General features: G+C 50.5%; 1 pseudogene; it reads right to left on the reverse strand.

Annotated features, from left to right (window-relative positions):
- Window positions 1-354: 354 nt before the first annotated feature.
- Window positions 355-12,909, reverse strand: LOC119954937 (annotated as a pseudogene).
- Between the last annotated feature and the right edge of the window lie 4,853 nt (window positions 12,910-17,762).

Genomic DNA, 17,762 nt, shown 5'->3' on the forward strand with positions numbered 1-17,762 from the left:
ACTGACTGGTCTCTCAGTCCCCTCTCTCTCAGGGAGATATCTGTACACTGATTGATGTCTCTCAGTCCCCCCTCTCTCTCAGGGCGATATATGTACACTGACTGGTGTCTCTCAGGCCCCCCCTCTCTCTCAGGGAGGCATCTGTACACTGACTGGTGTCTCTCTGTCCCCTCTCTCTCTCTCTCTCTCTCTCAGGGAGATATCTGTACACTGACTGCTGTCTCTCAGTCCCTCTCTCTCTCTCAGGGAGATATATGTACGCTGACTGGTGTCTCTCAGTCCCCTGTCTCTCTCAGGGAGATATCTGTAATCTGTTCAATGATGGATCAGAGTTGATGTGAAATAATCCGAGTTTGTGTTTTTGGTGATTGGAGAAGTTTATTTGCTTTATCGCTCAGAGTGGTTACAGGACGTTGCGAAACTTCACTGAGCTGTGACCCATCTGTCTCTCATAGTGTTCATCAAAATCTTCATTCTGAGACACTGTGATTCTTCCAGTCTCCAACCTCATCTGTGCGAGAGGGAGAGAGACAGAGAGGGACAGATAGAGAGGCAGTCAGAGTGAGTGAGAGAGAGGGGGAGAGAGAGTGAGACGATGAAATAGAGACACAAAGGTAACAAGATGGAGGGAGAGAAAGAGGGACAGAGAGAGAAAGACAGTGCGAGATGGAGGGAAAGAGAGATGGAGAAAGCGAGACTGGGAGAGGGAGAGATAGAAACAGAGAGAGCATGACAGAGAGGTGGAGGCAGAGAGATGGGGACAAATAGTGAACCGATGAGAGATAGACAGAGATAGAGACAGGTGGATATACAGACAGAGGGATAGAGTGGGATAGACAGAGGGAGACAGAGAGAGTTAGAGGGAGGGATTGAGAGAAAGCGTTTAACAGACAGATGGATGGAGAGACAGGGTAAGTGAGACAGTGAGAGAGAGAGAGAGAGAGAGAGAGTGAGACGGAAAGGGCGAGAGAGAGAGAGTGAGATGGAGAGAGAGTGAGACAGAGAGAGGGGCAGAGAGAGGGAGTGAAAAGCAGGTGGGGAGAGAGTGTGATAGAGGGACAGAGAGTTGGAGATAGTGTGAGGGAAGGAGAGAGTGGGAAAGAGAGAGGGAGAGAGTGGGAAAGAGAAAGGGAGAGATAGAGGGAGAGAGTGGGAAAGAGAGAGGGAGAGAGAGAAAGAGAGAGAGAGAGAGCGGGAAAGAGAGAGGGAGAGAGTGCAAAAGAGAGAGGGAGAGAGGGAAAGAGAAAGAGAGTGGGAAAGAGAGAGTGGGAAAGAGAGAGGGAGAGAGTGGGAAAGAGAGAGGGAGAGAGTGGGAAAGAGAGAGGGAGAGAGTGGAAAAGAGAGAGGGAGAGTGGGAAAGAGAGAGGGAGAGATTGGGAAAGAGAGAGGGAGAGTGGGAAAGAGAGAGGGAGAGAGTGGGAAAGAGAGAGAGGAGAGAGTGGGAAAGAGAGAGGGAGAGAGTGGGAGAGAGGGAGGGAGAGAGTGTGTCAATATATTTGGGTGTCATTCCCGTGCTGATGTGATTGGATTTTCCTCTTCCCATCCATTCCCTCCCTGGGATCAACATTCCCCTCGCCCCCTGTTGACGGAGGCTTGGCGACTTCCTGCAGTGTCTCTGGCCAATGGTAGCCCCCCAGGACGTTGACAGTGGGGGATTCAGCGATGGTGATGTCATTGAATGTCAAGGGGAGATGGATTTGGTCATGGACGGCTTCAGTGTCTGAGGAGTTGTGAAAGGTGCTGAACATTGTGCAGTCAGCAGCGAACATCCCCACTTCGGACCTTACGATTGAGGGAAGGTCATTGATGACGCAGCTTCAAATGGTTGGGGCCGAGGATACTCGTCGCCCTTGATCCTGGGGGTCACACACAGATGGTGGAGGCAGTGAACCGATATGTTGCTTCTGTCTTTGCAGTAGAGGACACTGAAAAATTTCGAAGAACTGCAGTTAATGCAGAAGAACTTGGTGCAATGACCATCACTATGGAGACTATTGAATAAACTGATGGGATTGAAGGCGGATATGTTTCTGGCATCCGATGGCCTGCACCCTGGGGTATTAAGGGAGGTGGCAGCAGAGATAGTGGATGCATTGGGTCTGATATTTCACAATTCCCTGGATTCCGGTGGATTGGGAACACACTAATGTGACGTTCCTACTCAATAAGGAGAGAGGCAAAAAGTAGGAAACTAAAGACCGATTAGCTTGACCTCTGAGGTGGGGAAGTTGCTGGAATCGATCATTAAGGAGGAGATGACTGAACATCTGGAAAAGAGAAAGCTCAACCCACTATTGTCAGCGTGGGTTTATGAAGGGGATTTCATGGCTGACATACTTGCTTGAGTTCTTTCAGCAAGGTGGATAATGGGGAAACTGTGGATGTGATATATCTAAACTTCCAGAAGGTGTTTGATAACGTGCTGCATAAAAGATTGACCCAGAAGATGAGATCACAGGGGATTGGAGGAATAGTGCGACGTTGGATTGTGGATTGGCCGACTAACAGAAAGCGAAAAGTTGGGATCAATGGGTCCTTCTCTGCCTGGTGACTTGTAGCTAGCGGAGTTCTGCAGGGCTCAGTCAGGAGCTCAGCTTTTTACAATCTATATCAATGATCCGTAAGCAGGGACAGAGTGTAACATTGCAAAATTTGCGGATGATACTAAAATAGGTGGGAAGGCAGGGAGAGAAGAAGAGATAAAGATTTGACAGATAGGTATAGATAGGCCAGGGGTTTGGGCCAAAATTTGGCAGATGGAGGTGAATGTGAATGTGTGTGACGTTATCCATTTCAGCCGAAAAAATGGAAAGGCAAATTATTATCTAAATGGAAATCAGATTCAAGATGCGTCTGGGCAGAGGGACCTGGGTGTCTTTGTTCATGAATCACAGAAAATAGGTTTGCAGATAAGCCTGTAATTAAAAAGACAAATGGCATGTTAGTGTTTATGGTGAAAGGGCTGGAGTATGAGAGTAGAGGTGTTGTTGCAATTGTACAGGGCATTGGTGAGACCACATCTGGAGCGTTGTGTCCAGTTTTGTTCTCCTTATTTGAGGAAGGATGTAGTGGCATTGGAGGCAGTTCAGAGGAGGTTCACCAGATTGATTCCGGGATGATAGGATTGACGCCTGGGGAGAGATTAAACGGTTTGGGATTATTCTCGCTGGAGTTTGGAAGAGTAAGAGGGGATCTGATCGAGCTATATAAAATACTAAAAGGGATTGATAAAGTAAACGGAGACCAAATGTTCCCCCTCGTGGAGCAATCGAGGTCACAGATAGAGCTTGAGAGGCTGTACATTTAAAACTGGGATGAGGAGGAACTATTTCTCGCAGAGGGTGGTGAATTTGTGGAACTTGCTGCCCCATACTGAGGTAGAGTCTAAGTCATTAATGGTTTGAAGAAAGAGATAGATATATTTCTGAAGGTTAAAGGGATATAGGGGCCAGACAGTGAGGTGGATTTAAGACCAGGAAGAGATCAGCCATGATCTGATTGAATGGCAGAGCAGGCTCCAAGGGATGAATGGCGCCTCCTGCTCCTAATTCCTCTGTTCCTTTGTTACTAGGTTCCCATTGATCAGAAACTGAACTGGACCCAGCCATCTCAACACTGTGGCTGCCAGAGCAGGTCAGAGGCTGGGAATCCTGCGGATAGTAACTCACCTCCTGACTCCCCCCAAAGCCTGTCCACCATCTACAAGGACACAAATCAGGAGTGTGATGGGACCCTCTCCACTTGCCTGGATGGGTGTGGCTCGCAACAACACTCGAGAAGCTCGACACCATCCAGGATAAAGCAGCTCCCGCTCGATCGACACGCTAACCCCCCACCTTCCACACCCGCTCCCTCCCCCACCGACGCACAGCGGCAGCCGTGTGTACCATCTACAAGATGCATGGCAGCCACTTGCCGAGGCTCCTTCGACAGCACCTTCCAAACCCGCCACCTCTCCCACCGAGAAGGACAAGGGGCAGCATAGGCACGGGGAACACCCACCGCCTGCAAGTTCCCCCTCCGAGACCCCCATTCCTCCCCTCCACCCACAACACACACCACCCTGACTGGGGAATATATCGGCCGTTCCTTCACTGTCACTGGATCAGAATCCTGGACCTCTCTCCCTAACAGCACTGTGGATGTACCTACACCACACAGGACTCTAGTGGCTCAATATGGTGCCTCAAGGGGCAATTAGGAATAGGAAATAAATTCTGGGCCGAGACAGCGATACCCCACATCCCGTGAATGATTTAGTACAAAGGCGGGACTTACAGCTTGAGCCTTTCCTGGTGTGTGTGTGTGAGGAGAGGGGCACAGTGTCTCAGGGAGCCGCCCCGCTCCGCATGCTCTACATTGACCCTTTTCAATGGCTGCATCGTCTCTCCCAGCCCAGAATAGACGGTTCAGAGGGTCGGTTCAAAGGGGGGGGGGGGCAGTCCGGCCTACCCGGAAAGGCTGGTCCTAGGTCTGGTCAGGACACAGGGCCGAATGGGTGAAAGGTCAAACCTGATCACCCCGCTCTCTCACCCTTGACCCCTGGAACCTACCTTTGCGCATGAACCTGGACATGCTCTGATTTATGATGTGCATCGAGAAAGAGGTGTAATTGGTCATCGGATTATCCTTCATGACCTCGAAGGAGGAATGGTGAACAATCTTCTCAATGACGCCCTCTTCCAGAACCTTCTCCATGAACTCGGCCACCTTCAGGATCTCCCGTCTGGGATTCTATAGGGTGGGAATGGACCAGAGTTAGAGACCTCATGGGTCAGTGAGACAGGAGGACTGAATAACGAGATCCGGGGTCATGGGTCAGTGAGACAGGGGGTCCGGGAAACCGAACTGGGGTCAGGGGCCAGTGAGATGGGGGACCGAGAAACCAAACCTGGGGATCAGGGTTCAGTGAGACATTGGGACCGAACAACCAGAACTGGGGTCAGGGGTCAGTGAGGCAACGGGACTAAACAACTAGAACCGGGGTCAGGGGCCTGTGAGACAGGGGTACCGAGCAACCAGAACCGGAGTCAGGGCTCAGTAAGTCAGTGGAGCCAAGAAACCAGACGTGGGGTCAAGGTTCAAAGAGAGGGGCAATGACCATTCAGAGTGAGGGTCAGAGGTCTCACCCTGAACAATTTTATTTCTCTCTCTTTCTCCCACTCTCACTATCTCGCTGTCTCTCTCACTGTCTCCCTCTCTGTCTCCCCCCCTCTGTCTCTCTCCCTGTCTCTCCCTCTGTTTCTCCATGTGTCTCCTTCCCACTGTCTCCCTCCCAATCTCCGTCTCTCTCTCATGCTGTCTCTCTCTCTCCATGTGTGTGTCTCTCTCTCTTCCCTTCTGTCTCCCTCCCTCTGGCTCCCTCCCTCTGTCTCTCATGCTGTCTCTCTCTCTCCCTGTGTGTGTCTCTCTCTCCCCTTCTGTCTCCCTCCCTCTGGCTCCCACAGTCTGTCTATCTCTCTCTCGGTCTCTGTCTCTCTCTCTCTCTCTCCCTCTGTCTGTCTTCTTCCCTCTGTCTCACCCTCCCTCGTCTGTCATCTCTCCCTTCCTCTGACTATCTCGCACTCCCTCCGTCTCTCTCAGTTTCCCTCTGTCTCTCACTCTCTCCTTGTCTCCCTCCCCCTCTCTCTCTTTCTCCGTCTCTCTCTCTCTCTCTCTCTCTCTCTTCTCTCCCTTCCTCTCTCTCTGTGTTTCTTTCTCAGTCTCTTGTTAAGATATTGTTCTTAAACCCTTTTTGTCAGTGCTGTTTTCTACTTTTAATCCCCTCCCTGCTGCCTGTCTTATCATAGAATCAGAGAATTTACAGTGCAGAAGGAGGCCTTTCGGCCCATCGAGCCTGCATCGGTACTTGGAAAGAGCACCCGACATGAAATGAAAAATGAAAATCGCTTGTTGTCACGAGTCGGCTTCAAATGAAGTTACTGTTAAAAGCCCATAGTCGCTACATTCCGGCGCCTGTTCGGGGAGGCTGGTACGGGAACTGAACCGTGCTGCTGGCCTGCCTTGGTCTGCTTTCAAAGCCAGCGATTTAGCCTAGTGTGCTAAACAAGCCCCTTAAACCAGACTTAAACAACCCAAACCTCCACCCTATCCCAGTAACCCAGTGAACCCACCTAAACTTTTTGGTCACTAAGGGCAATTTAGCATTGCCAATCCAGTGTTTGATAGGGACTGTGAATCTCTCTCTCCCTCTGTGTGTGAATCTCTCTCTCCCACGGTGTGTGAATCTCTCTCTCCCTCTGTGTGTGAATCTCTCTCTCCCTCTGTGTGTGAATATTTCTCTCCCTCTGTGTGTGAATCTCTCTCTCCCTCTGTGTGTGAATCTCTCTCTCGCTGTGTGTGAATCTCTCTCTCCCTCTGTGTGAGAATCTCTCTCTCCTTTGTGTGTGAATCTCTCTCTCCCTCCTTCTGTATGTGACTCTCTCTCTCTCTCTGTGTTAACGTCTTCCTCTGTGAGTGTCTCTCTCTCTTCCTCTGTGTGTGACTCTCGCCCTCCCTCTGTGTGTGACTGTCTCTCCCTGGTTCTCTCTCTCCCTGTTTCTCTCCAACTATTTTTCTTTCTTTCTCTGTTTCGTTCCTCTCTCACTCACTCTCCTCTCTCTCTGACTCTCTACTCTCTCTCCTCTCCTCCCTCTCTCTCTCCCACACCCTCAGACACTCATCCTCCTCCACACTCGGTCCCTCGCGCTGCTGTTAGCTCCTTTACATCCTCATAGAAGAGGAAGAGAATCCGATGTTTGTCCTTCGCTGCCCACCATCCCTTCACATGGTCGTACCAGGAACCCCAGCTCACTGAAATAGAGCAAGAACAGGCACAGTAAGATCCCACCGGGTTTCTTCCTGTTTGCAATGACAAGAACAGGGACAGTGTAGAGGGAGCTTAACTCTGTATCTAACCCCGTGCTGTACATGTCCTTGGAGAGTTTCATGGGGAAAGTGTAGAGGAGCTTTATCTGTATCTAACCCCATGCTGCACCTGTCCTGGGAGTGTTTGATGGGGACAGTGTAGAGGGAGCTTTACTCTGTATCTAACCCCGTGCTGTACCTGTCATGGGAGTGTTTGATGGGTACAGTGTGGAAGGAGCTTTACTCTGTATCTAACTCTGTGCTGTACCTGTCCTGGGAGTGTTTGATGGGTACAGTGTAGAGGGAGCTTTACTCTGTATCTAACCCCGTGCTGTACCTGTCCTGGGAGTGTTTGATTGGGACAGTGTCGGGGGAGCTTCACTCTATATCTAACACCGTGCTGTACCTGTCCTGGGAGTGTTTGATGGGGACAGTGTAGAGGGAGCTTTACTCTGTATCTAACCCCGTGCTGTACCTGTCCTGGGAGTGTTTGATGGGGACAGTGTAGAGGGAGCTTTACTCTGTATCTAACCCCGTGCTGTACCTGTCCTGGGAGTGTTTGATGGGGACAGTGTAGAGGGAGTTTTACTCTGTACCTAACCCCGTGCTGTACCTGCCCTGGGAGTGTTTGATGCTCAGTTTGGGGTTTGTTGATGTGCGGAGAAATCTCACCTTGTCCGTGCAGGAATTTTTGGAAGAATTCCGGCCAGTTTCCTGGCTCCGGCATGTCAAACTCGATGGAAGTGAAAATACGACACGAGAGTATCTTTGCCGTTACGAGCGATGACGATGGTCTGGGAAGAGGAAACACAAATCCTTGAGGAATCCTCACGAATCCCTCTAACCTGTCTGTGTGAGGGGCAAGTGAGGGAGTCTCACAGTTTGGATTCTGAGGGAGGAGTGAGTGAGCGATATGAACAGGGTGAGAACGGGTTTACAGGGTCGATGGGTGTGATTGGGGGGGGGGGGGGGGGGGGGGGGTGGGTGGGTGGGTGAGAGATGTGTCCCGGGTCCCTACCTTACAGTCCTGCTCCCAGAAGGATTTGGGAACCAGTTGGATCGGGAGGTGAGTTTTAATCACCCTCGGAGACGCCATTTTCTCAATCAGTTCAATACCTGCGAGATGGAGATGTTACAGCATTCCGCTCAAATAACCCTGCTCACATTGTACACTCGACTCTCCCTGGGGTGCGGGTCCCTTCCCACGGGCACCGACTCTCCCCGGGGTACGGTTCCCTCCCCACGGGCACCGACTCTCCCCGGGGTACGGGTCTCTCCCACGGGCACCGACTCTCCCCGGGGTACGGGTCCCCCCCCTCCCCCCACGGGCACCGACTCTCACCAGTGTACGGGTCCCTCCCCACGGGCACCGACTCTCCCCGGGGTACGGGTCTCTCCCCACGGGCACCGACTCTCCCCGGGGTACGGGTCCCTCCCCACCGGCACCGACTCTCCCCGGGGTACGGGTCTCTCCCCACGGGCATCGACTCTCCCCGGGGTATGGGTCCCTCCCCACGGGCACCGACTCTCACCAGTGTACGGGTCCCTCCCCACGGGCACCGACTCTCCCCGGGGTACGGGTCTCCCCCCCCACGGGCACCGACTCTCCCCGGGGTACGGGTCCCCTCCCCCCCCACGGGCACCGACTCTCACCGGGGTACGGGTCCCTCCCCACGGGCACCGACTCTCCCCGGGGTACGGGTCTCTCCCCACGGGCATCGACTCTCCCGGGGTACGGGTCTCTCTCCACGGGAACCGACTCTCCCCGGGGTACGGGTCCCTCCCAACGGGCACCGACTTTCCCCGGGGTACGGGTCTCTCCCCACTGGCACTGACTCTCCCCGGGGTACGGGTCCCCCCACGGGCACAGCCTCTCCCCGGGGTACGGGTCCCTCCCCACGGGCACCGACTCTCCCCGGGGTACGGGTCTCTCCCCACGGGCACTGACTCTCCCCGGGGTACGGGTCCCTCCCCACGGGCACCGACTCTCCCCGGGGTACGGGTCTTTCCCCACGGGCACTGACTCTCCCTGGGGTACGGGTCCCCCCACGGGCACAGCCTCTCCCCGGGGAGCCTCCCATGTGACCCCGGAGCTGTCGGCCATTAAACCCCTGGAACCTGTTGGCAATCCTCCGAGAGAAGAAATCCCTCCTCATCTCCAACTCCAACCGGAGATCCCGTTATCCTGAAACTGTGCCCCCCACCACCACCCCCATCTACATGCCCCCCTCCCGCAATATGGGAAGCATCCGCTCAGCATCCACCCTGTCCATCCCCCCCTCTCCCCACAGAATCTGATACGATTCAATAAGACCGCCTCTCGTTCTGCGAAACTTCAATGGGTTCCGGGCGCCAACCTGCTCAAACTTCTCCCCGATATACAAACACCCCCCAACTTCATCCCAGTAATCACCCCGGGGAACCTCCTCTGAATTGCCTGCGACACGAGTCTATCCCTCCGTGAGTGAGGAGACCCAAACCGTTCGCAGTACTCCAGCTGCAGAAACACCCTGAAATGTTGTAGTGAAATTCCCGCCTTTTATACTTCACTCCACTCTCTCTCCCCCCCCCCCACCCACCCACCTCCCCGCGGTAACGGTCTCACCAGTTGGTCTATTCTCCAGAAACCTTTCGAGGAAAGGGATTCGTTCATGGATGGGAGCTCGTTTACACAGCTTCACTCCACCGTTCTGATTAATCAGATCCACAATTTCCTGGATCCATGTTGTCCCTGTGGAGAGAGAGAGACAGAGACAGAGAGACAGAGAGAGAGAGAATGAGGAAGGGGGTGGGAGACAAAAGGAGAGAGAGAGAGAGAGCGAGAGAAGGAGAGAGAGAGAGAGAAAGACAGACAGACAGACAGAGGGACAAAGAGACAGACAGAGAGTGACAGACATAGACAGAGAGAGAGAAAGAGACAGATAGAGAGAGATATTCAGGCACAGAGGGACAGAAATAAATAGGGATCAAGAGAGAGGGAAGGGGAGACAAAGAGAGATGGGGGGGGGAGAGGTACAGGTGGAGAGACAGATATTGAGAGAACGACGGAGTAATAGAAAGGCAGAGATAGAGCGAGAAATAAAGTAACAGCGACAGACAGAACATGTGTAGGAGAGTGAGTGTGCCAGAGAGAGGGAGAGCAGAGAGAGTGTGAGAGATTGTCAGAGAGATGGAGGAACAGAGTTTGAGTGAGAGACACACAGACACTTGAAACTCCCCATGAGTGGCCGAGAGAATCAAACTCACACAGATTCCAACAGCCCTCCTCAAGCCTGGGCCCTCCCGCTTCACCGTGAACAGAGTGCCCTTGTATTCCACTGCGACGGTATGGGACAATTGGGCGCGGCTGTTTTGGCATGGCCGTTTGGACGCAGCCGTTTGGGCGCCATGGGACAATTGGGCGCAGCCAATTTGGCGCGGCCGTTTGGGCGCAGACGACAGAACTTTTTTTAGTTTTTGTGGCTAGTAAATTGTTGCAAGTAAATTGTTGCAAGATTCAGTATCATTCGAAGGAAGGACTTAAAAGCAAGCTTAAAACTGTAAATTAAAAGATGAGCTTTAAAAAGTTTTTAAACTAACTTTATTGAAATTAAAAACCTTAAATTAGTTCATTTAGTTAAAAACCTTAAATTAGTTCATTTAGTTTAGTTCATTTGGTAATTATGAGCAAGGCTCCTCAAGTACTCGATAGCATCCATGTTTTCAAATTTAAGAACAGTTTCATGTATTCTTTTATCTGCATTTCTACACTTTTTTAGTTTTTGTGGCGGTTCATGGCTGGCTAGTAACCTTTCATAATATGCATCTCTACCTTTCTGTACTTTACGCAGGCCATCAATTAGTTTCCATATGGTGGGATGATGCATGCCAAGTTCGTATTTCAATCGACGGTGGGCTGCCTCTGCATTATTGTTTGTGCGGTCTTCCCCGTTTAATGTTCTCTGATAAAGGTTCCAAATCTCAGGGCGAAATAAAGGTGTTCAGCTACCATTTCCTCATCTGTTCAGACGACCAACATATGTATCTTCAAACCAGTTGAGTAAATCTTGAAGTTCTTGCGGCAGTTGGGTCGCTAAAGCATCCAGATATTCATCGATTTTTTTCAAAGGTTCAAAGTCAATGGCAATAATCATTTTAGCTCTTAACGCGAAATCTGGATCAGTGTTAGACAAACTACGGAACCCATACTAGCTAGATGTTTTTGCATATTTTGAGCGAAATGAAAAAAACATCCTTTTATTTGAACATCAGGGAATATGTCTTTCATAGCACTGTGCGCAGCTTGTTCATAATCACAGATGATTGAACTGGGTTTCAAGTTGGGTTCAATTTCTTTCAATAATGCGAACATTCTCGCATGTGTTGTGCGTTGCTTGTTGGGCAAAAGAGCATAAACCGTAGGAGTAACTCCTCCGTGTTTTTTTTACCATAATTACATAAATCTGAGAAAAGAGGCTGGGAGCAATATTGAATGTGCCATCTACAAACCACATATCAGATGTCAATAAGTGCTGTAGCTAGCTCTGTCTTCCGAAGATTAATATCCGGTCGTGACCTGGTCTGCTATCACAAAGAAAAAAAATTTCTTCCACTCCTGGTTGAGGGACATATATCCTGTAGCATTCTGGCACAATCAATTGTTGTAAATCACTTGGATTGGTGGGGACGTTCAATACATAATTACGCTTTCTGCTTATCATTCTCCTCAAAGCAGATATATTAGGAATGGCTGGTAGACTAGCTTGGGATATGTCTGTCAAACATTCATTAACAACTACAGTCGGTGCCTCAAGGGTTTCCTGTGCTCTCTTTTTTATTTTAGTTTTCACGAGTGCAACCTCTACTTGTGCAGCAGAAGCATCATGCGAATGGCTGTTCAGCTGCCTCACCGTTTGCAGCTTTAGTATGGAGCCGTGCTTTGCACCGGTTGTTTTGCTCACAACGCCAAAATTTCACTTCGCTGTCACCTTTGCTTGTTTTGTCAAAGACGTAAAGGAATCCGTTATGAACAAATTTTCTTTACCATGTTTCGTTGATACTTCCTCAGCCATCATATGGGTATGCCAATTGGTTTAGTTAAAAAATATATAAAAAGATGGTGATAGAACGAAACACTTGTGACAGCGGACCCGCAGCAGCAGCCAACTCAACTGAGGCTAATTTACAAATAAAGAAATGTTATTATGGCCAAAACGTCCGGTGCCACAACGGCCGCGCCCAAATGGCTGCGCCAAAACGTACCTAACCCCCACTGTGAGGCCTGGGATGCTCTCCCTCCACCATGAAGCCTGGGCCCTCTCCCTCCACCATGAGACCTGGGCCCCTCTCCCTCCACCATGAGGCCTGGAACCCTCTCCCTCCACCATTAGGCCTGGAACCCTCGCCCTCCAATGTGATACCTGGGCCCTTCTGCCGGAGACACTCACCTGATTTGGGGTAGGTGGCAATGAGCAGGTCATCGGGCTTGGCCTGGAAGTTTTTCACCGTCTCCCAGTTATCAACCACCCAGTCAGGAAAGGGGACATCTTCCAGCAGTTTAAGCTGCGGCCTCCTGACTGTATCGTCTCGCAGCTCCGGATGATAGTCCAGCTCCATCTCCAGGATCCTGATACTGTGCAGCACCATGGTCAATTCATTCAGAACACAGACGCTCCCGTCTCCCACCCTCCTCCCCCACTGACCCTCACCCACAGGGACCGAGAGGCTCCCGTCTCCCTCACACCCCTCCCCCCACACTGACCCTCATAGAGGGAGAGAGGGAGAGACAATACAGACAGAGAGTTTGGGAGTGAGAGAGAGAAAAGAGTGAGAGACGCAGAAAAAGCGAAAGAGCGAGAGAGACAGATTAGAGAGACACACAGCGAGAGAGAGGCAGAGAGAGAGTCAGACAGAAAGATAGAGAGAGAAAGAGAGACAGAGAGAGACAGAGAGATAGACAGAGAAAGAGAGACAGTGAGACAGACAGAGAGAGACAGACAGGAAGACAGAGAGAGACAGAGAGAGAGAGAGAGACAGTGGGGTAAAGACAGAGGGAAAGAGCTCCTGCTGTTACCTTGTTTTCTCTCCAAGTCTCAAATGGTTGAGGTTTTCCAGTTTTGTCAGATGGGATGTGCAAATATATGAAGTAGATGATGATGTGGCTCTGCACAGGGCAGTCGTGTGTTAGACTCTCGGGGTGGTAAATTTGGGTGAGGTCAGAGTTCCCGGCCTAATCTGTAACCTGTTCTGATGTAGTTCTCACAAACAAGTGTTCAACAGATCCCCCAATATGTCTGCAGTCTGCCCCACCCCGAGAGCCCAAGATAAAAGGACCCAATTATATACCGTGGTGGCAGCATTGTCGACGCTGAGGTAAATGACACATCGGTGCTTTATCGAAGGAATCAATGTGAAGAAACACGTGAAAGCAGCTCAATAAATCTCGGCGGTTGAAGGAGGCCCAATGGAGAGAGAGGAAATGATGGGGGAACTTAATGGTCAGGCCGTGTCCTTGCCCCAGCCGCCTGACTGTCTCGAGGGGCAGCAGGGAGGTCTGCAGTGGGAGTTATGGTAACGCCATTATCTCCAGTACACAACAGCGTCAGATCCTCACGTTAAAGAGGCAAAGCTCCAAGTAACTACCTTCCTTTATTCAGTCAGTCCAGCAGCAGACGTCGCTCAGCTCAGTAAACTCAATATAATGAGGACAGAACTTTTCATTTTCATTGTGTCCTGGCCGGGGGCTCTTTAGAACTGGAAGATGTTGCCCATTTTCAGACTTGACAGACAAACCTGGAATAATATCTCAGTGGAAGGTGGAACGTCTTTTTCAGGATATTTGCATTGTGCATGGGAAGGTTGTTTGTGGTGCTCCTGAGGTTCGGGACTTTTGGATGTGGCTGTGGGACATCGCGTGGAGCCAGGTTCAAAGAAGCCGAGATGGTTGCATAACATGAAAACTGTTTCTTAATTCGCTGATCATGAGGCTTTGGGGTGGAGTCCATTTGCTGATTTACTTCCAGCTATGTGGGCAAACAATCCCTCCTCACCCCAGTCCTGTCCTAACATGAGTGAGAGGGTGGGAGCCCTGGAATGAACTGGATGCACAACCACATTCAGGCTGCACGGTGTGGGACACACACACACGCACACTGCCCCTCAACCACCTCCTCCTCCCTCCCCAAAAAAACTTAATCACACCAACCGAGGCTGGGAGGAAAAACCAGAGTGAAACTCAACCGGCTTCCACTGAGACATCACGGAATCTGCATCATCAAAGACAAATACAAGGCGGGTGTGAGTTATGCCCAATTTCCTCCCCCTCCCCCTTCCCTGGTGACCAACTTTCGGACCCAGTTGCTCCGGAAGTGAAAAGGCAAAAAAAGTTTTTTTTTTAATCATACAGCTCCGCTGCTTGACACTTTTTAATGACTGTCTTAATTAATTCGTGTTTTTAAAAAATTATCAATTTATTGCTTTGAACACTGTCCGTGTGGAGTTTGCACATTCTCCCCGTGTCTGCGTGGGTTTCGCCCCCACAACCCAAAAAAATGTGCAGATTAGGTGGATTGGCTACGCTAAATTGTCCCTTAATTGGAAAAAATAATTGGGTAATCTAAATTTAATGAATAAAAAAAAATTATTGCTTTGAAGTTGATTTCACGATTTGCTCAGCGAGTTATTTTTTGGTTTGTTTTCGTTAGACCTCAGCAGTTGCTGATATTTGATGTTCCTCTAAACCAAATTTGAGTTGGCGGCGGTTAGGTTTCCTGCTGAAGGGGAATGAGACGCTGGCAGGATGTACGACAGCTCTTCGGTGTCCGGGTGAAAAGGACCAATTTAGCCTCAATTGCAATGGGAAGTTGGGAAATACTCAGTACGTGAGGTGGTCTCTGTGTGTGGAGAAAACGAGCACAGCGGCACCACCCCACCATCCAACACCCGCACCGCGCCCAGCCCCCACACCCCCCCCCCTGCACGGTAGCACCAGTGGATAGCACTGTGACTTCACAGCGCCAGGTTCCCAGGTTCAATTCCCCGCTGGTTTACTGTCTGCGCGGAGTCTGCACGTTCTCCCCGTGTCTGCGCGGGTTTCCTCCGTGTGCTCCGGTTTTCCCTCACAGTCCAAAAACGTGCCGGTTAGGTGGATTGGCCATGGTAAAATTGCCCTTAGTGACCAAAAAAACGTTAGGAGGGCTTATTGGGATACGGGGATAGGGTGGAAGTGAGGGCTCAAGTGGGTCGGTGCAGACTCGATGGGCCGAATGGCCTTCATCACTGTTTGTTCTATATTCTATGTTCGAAATCAGAATGGCAAAATCATTATCGCTCAGAGCAAAAGGTAGATTTTTCAGTCAATTTTTGCTGCTGAAATCTTTGCTGGAAGGTTTAGCCAATCTTAATATGGAATAAAATCCAGATGTGGTACCCCAATGGAATATGTCACTGATAATTCAAGACATTCTCATTTGTACATAAGATTGTTGTTTGCCTCTGAGCTTCACGCAATTTGTATGTTGCTATCTGGATATTTCACAGGGCCAGATACAATGGAGCAGTGATGTATTGGATATCGTGCATGACTGTGCCAATTATAATGGCCGCACAAAACAAAGGTTTTAAATTTTATCTCTCTGAAAGTTTAGGTTGCAATGGACTTTCGAACAAATAGTACAAACGCAAGCTTTTTGCGCAATTGGTCAAGAGAGGTTGAGGTCGCAGTGACGATTGTTCCCACTTGGGGCATCAAACGGATATGTGTGCGTGTGTGGGGGGGGGGGGCGTGGGGTGGTGGGGTAAAGTACAAATGGGGCAGGTGTGCAAAGTAGGGTCTAGCAATCAGAAAAGTACCAATGACAATAAATTTACATCAACAGTCCCTTCAGTCCCACTCCCCACAAGCTCAGGACATTATCTGTACACTGACAGGTGTCTCTCAGTCCCCCCCTCTCTCTCAGGGAGATATCTGTACACTGACTGGCGTCTCTCAGTCCCCTCTCTCTCTCAGGGAGATATCTGTACACTGACTGGTGTCTCTCAGTCCACTCTCTCTCTCACGGAGCTTTCTGTACACTGACTGGTGTCTCTCAGTCCCCTCTCTCTCTCAGGGAGATATCTGTACACTGACCGGTGTCTCTCAGTCCCCTCTCTCTCAGGGAGATATCTGTACACTGACTGGTGTCTCTCAGCCCCCCCTCTCTCAGGGAGATATCTGTACACTGACTGGTGTCTCTCAGTCCCCTCTCTCTCAGGGAGATATCTGTACACTGACTGGTTTCTCTCAGTTCCCCCCTCTCTCTCTGGGAGATATCTGTACACTGACTGGTGTCGCTCAGTCCTCTCTCTCTCAGGGAGATATCTGTACACCAATTGGTGTCTCTCAGTCCCCTCTCTCTCTCAGGGAGAAATCTGTACACTGACTGGTGTCTCTCAGTCCTCTCTATCTCACGGAAATATCTGTGCACTGACTGGTGTCTCTCAGTCCTCTCTATCTCACAGAGATTTCTGTAACTGACTGGTGTCGATGAGTCCCCCCTCTCTCTCAGGGAGATATCGGTACACTGACTGGTGTCTCTCAGTCCCCCCTCTCTTTCAGGGAGATATCTGTATACTGACTGGTGTCTGTCAGTCCTCACTGGCAGATATCTGTACGTCGACTGGTGTCTCTCAGTCCGCTCTCCCTCAGGTTGATATCTGTACACTGACTTGTTTCTCTTAGTCCTCTCTCTCTCACTGGGAGATATCTGTACACTGACTGGTGTCTCTTTTTCCTCTCTCTCGGGAGATTTCTGAACACTAACAGGTGTCTCTTTGTCCCCTCTCTCTCTCAGGGAGATATCTGTACACTGACTGCTGTCTCTCAGTCCCCCCTCTCTCTCAGGGAGATATCTGTACACTGACTGGTGTCTCTCAGTCCCCTCTCTCTCAGGGAGATATCTGTACACTGACTGGTGTCTCTCAGTCCCCTCTGTCTCTCAGGGTGATATCTGTACACTGACTAGTGTCTCTCAGTCCCCTCTCTATCTCAGGGAGATATCTGTACACTAACTGGTGTCTCTCAGACCCCTCTCTCTCTCAGGGAGATATCTGCACACTGACTGGTGTCTCTCAGTCCACTCTCTCTCTCAGGGAGATATCTGTACACAGACTGGTGTCTCTCAGTCCCCCCTCTCTCTCCGGAAGATATCTATACACTGACTGGTGTCTCTCAGTCCTCTATCTCAGGAGGATATCTGTACACTGACTGGTGTCTCTCAGTCTTCTATCTCAGGGGAATATCTGTACACTGACTGGTGTCTCTCAGTCTTCTACCTCTCTCGGGGAGACATCTGAACACTGACTGGTGTCTCTCAGTCTTCTATCTCTCTCGGGGAGATATCTGCACACTGACTGGTCTCTCTCAGTCCCCTCTCTCTCAGGGAGATTTCTGTAGACTGACTGGTGTCGACGAGTCTCCCCTCTCTCTCAGGGAGATATCGGTACACTGGCTGGTGTCTGTCAGTCCCCTCTCTCTCAGGGAGATATCTGTACACTGGCTGGTGTCTCTCAGTCGCCCCTCTCTCTCAGGGAGATATCTGTATACTGACTGGTGTCTGTCAGTCCTCGCTGTCAGATATCTGTACGTCGACTGGTGTCTCTCAGTTCGCTCTCCCTCAGGATGCTATCTGTACACTGACTTGTTTCTCTTAGTCCTCTCTGTCTCACTGGGAGATATCTGTACACTCACTGGTGTCTCTCAGCCCGCTCTCTCTCAGGGAGATATCTGCACAGTGACTGGTGTCTCTTTGTCCTCTCTCACGGGAGATATCTGTACACTAACAGGTGTCTCTTTTTCCCCTCTCTCTCAGGGAGATATATGTACACTGATTTGTGTCTCTCAATCGCCTCTCTTAGGGAGACATCTGTACACTGGTGTCTCTCAGTACCCTCTCTCAGGG

The sequence above is a fragment of the Scyliorhinus canicula genome, chromosome 20, assembly GCF_902713615.1.
Source record: "Scyliorhinus canicula chromosome 20, sScyCan1.1, whole genome shotgun sequence".
NCBI classification, from domain to species: domain Eukaryota; kingdom Metazoa; phylum Chordata; class Chondrichthyes; order Carcharhiniformes; family Scyliorhinidae; genus Scyliorhinus; species Scyliorhinus canicula.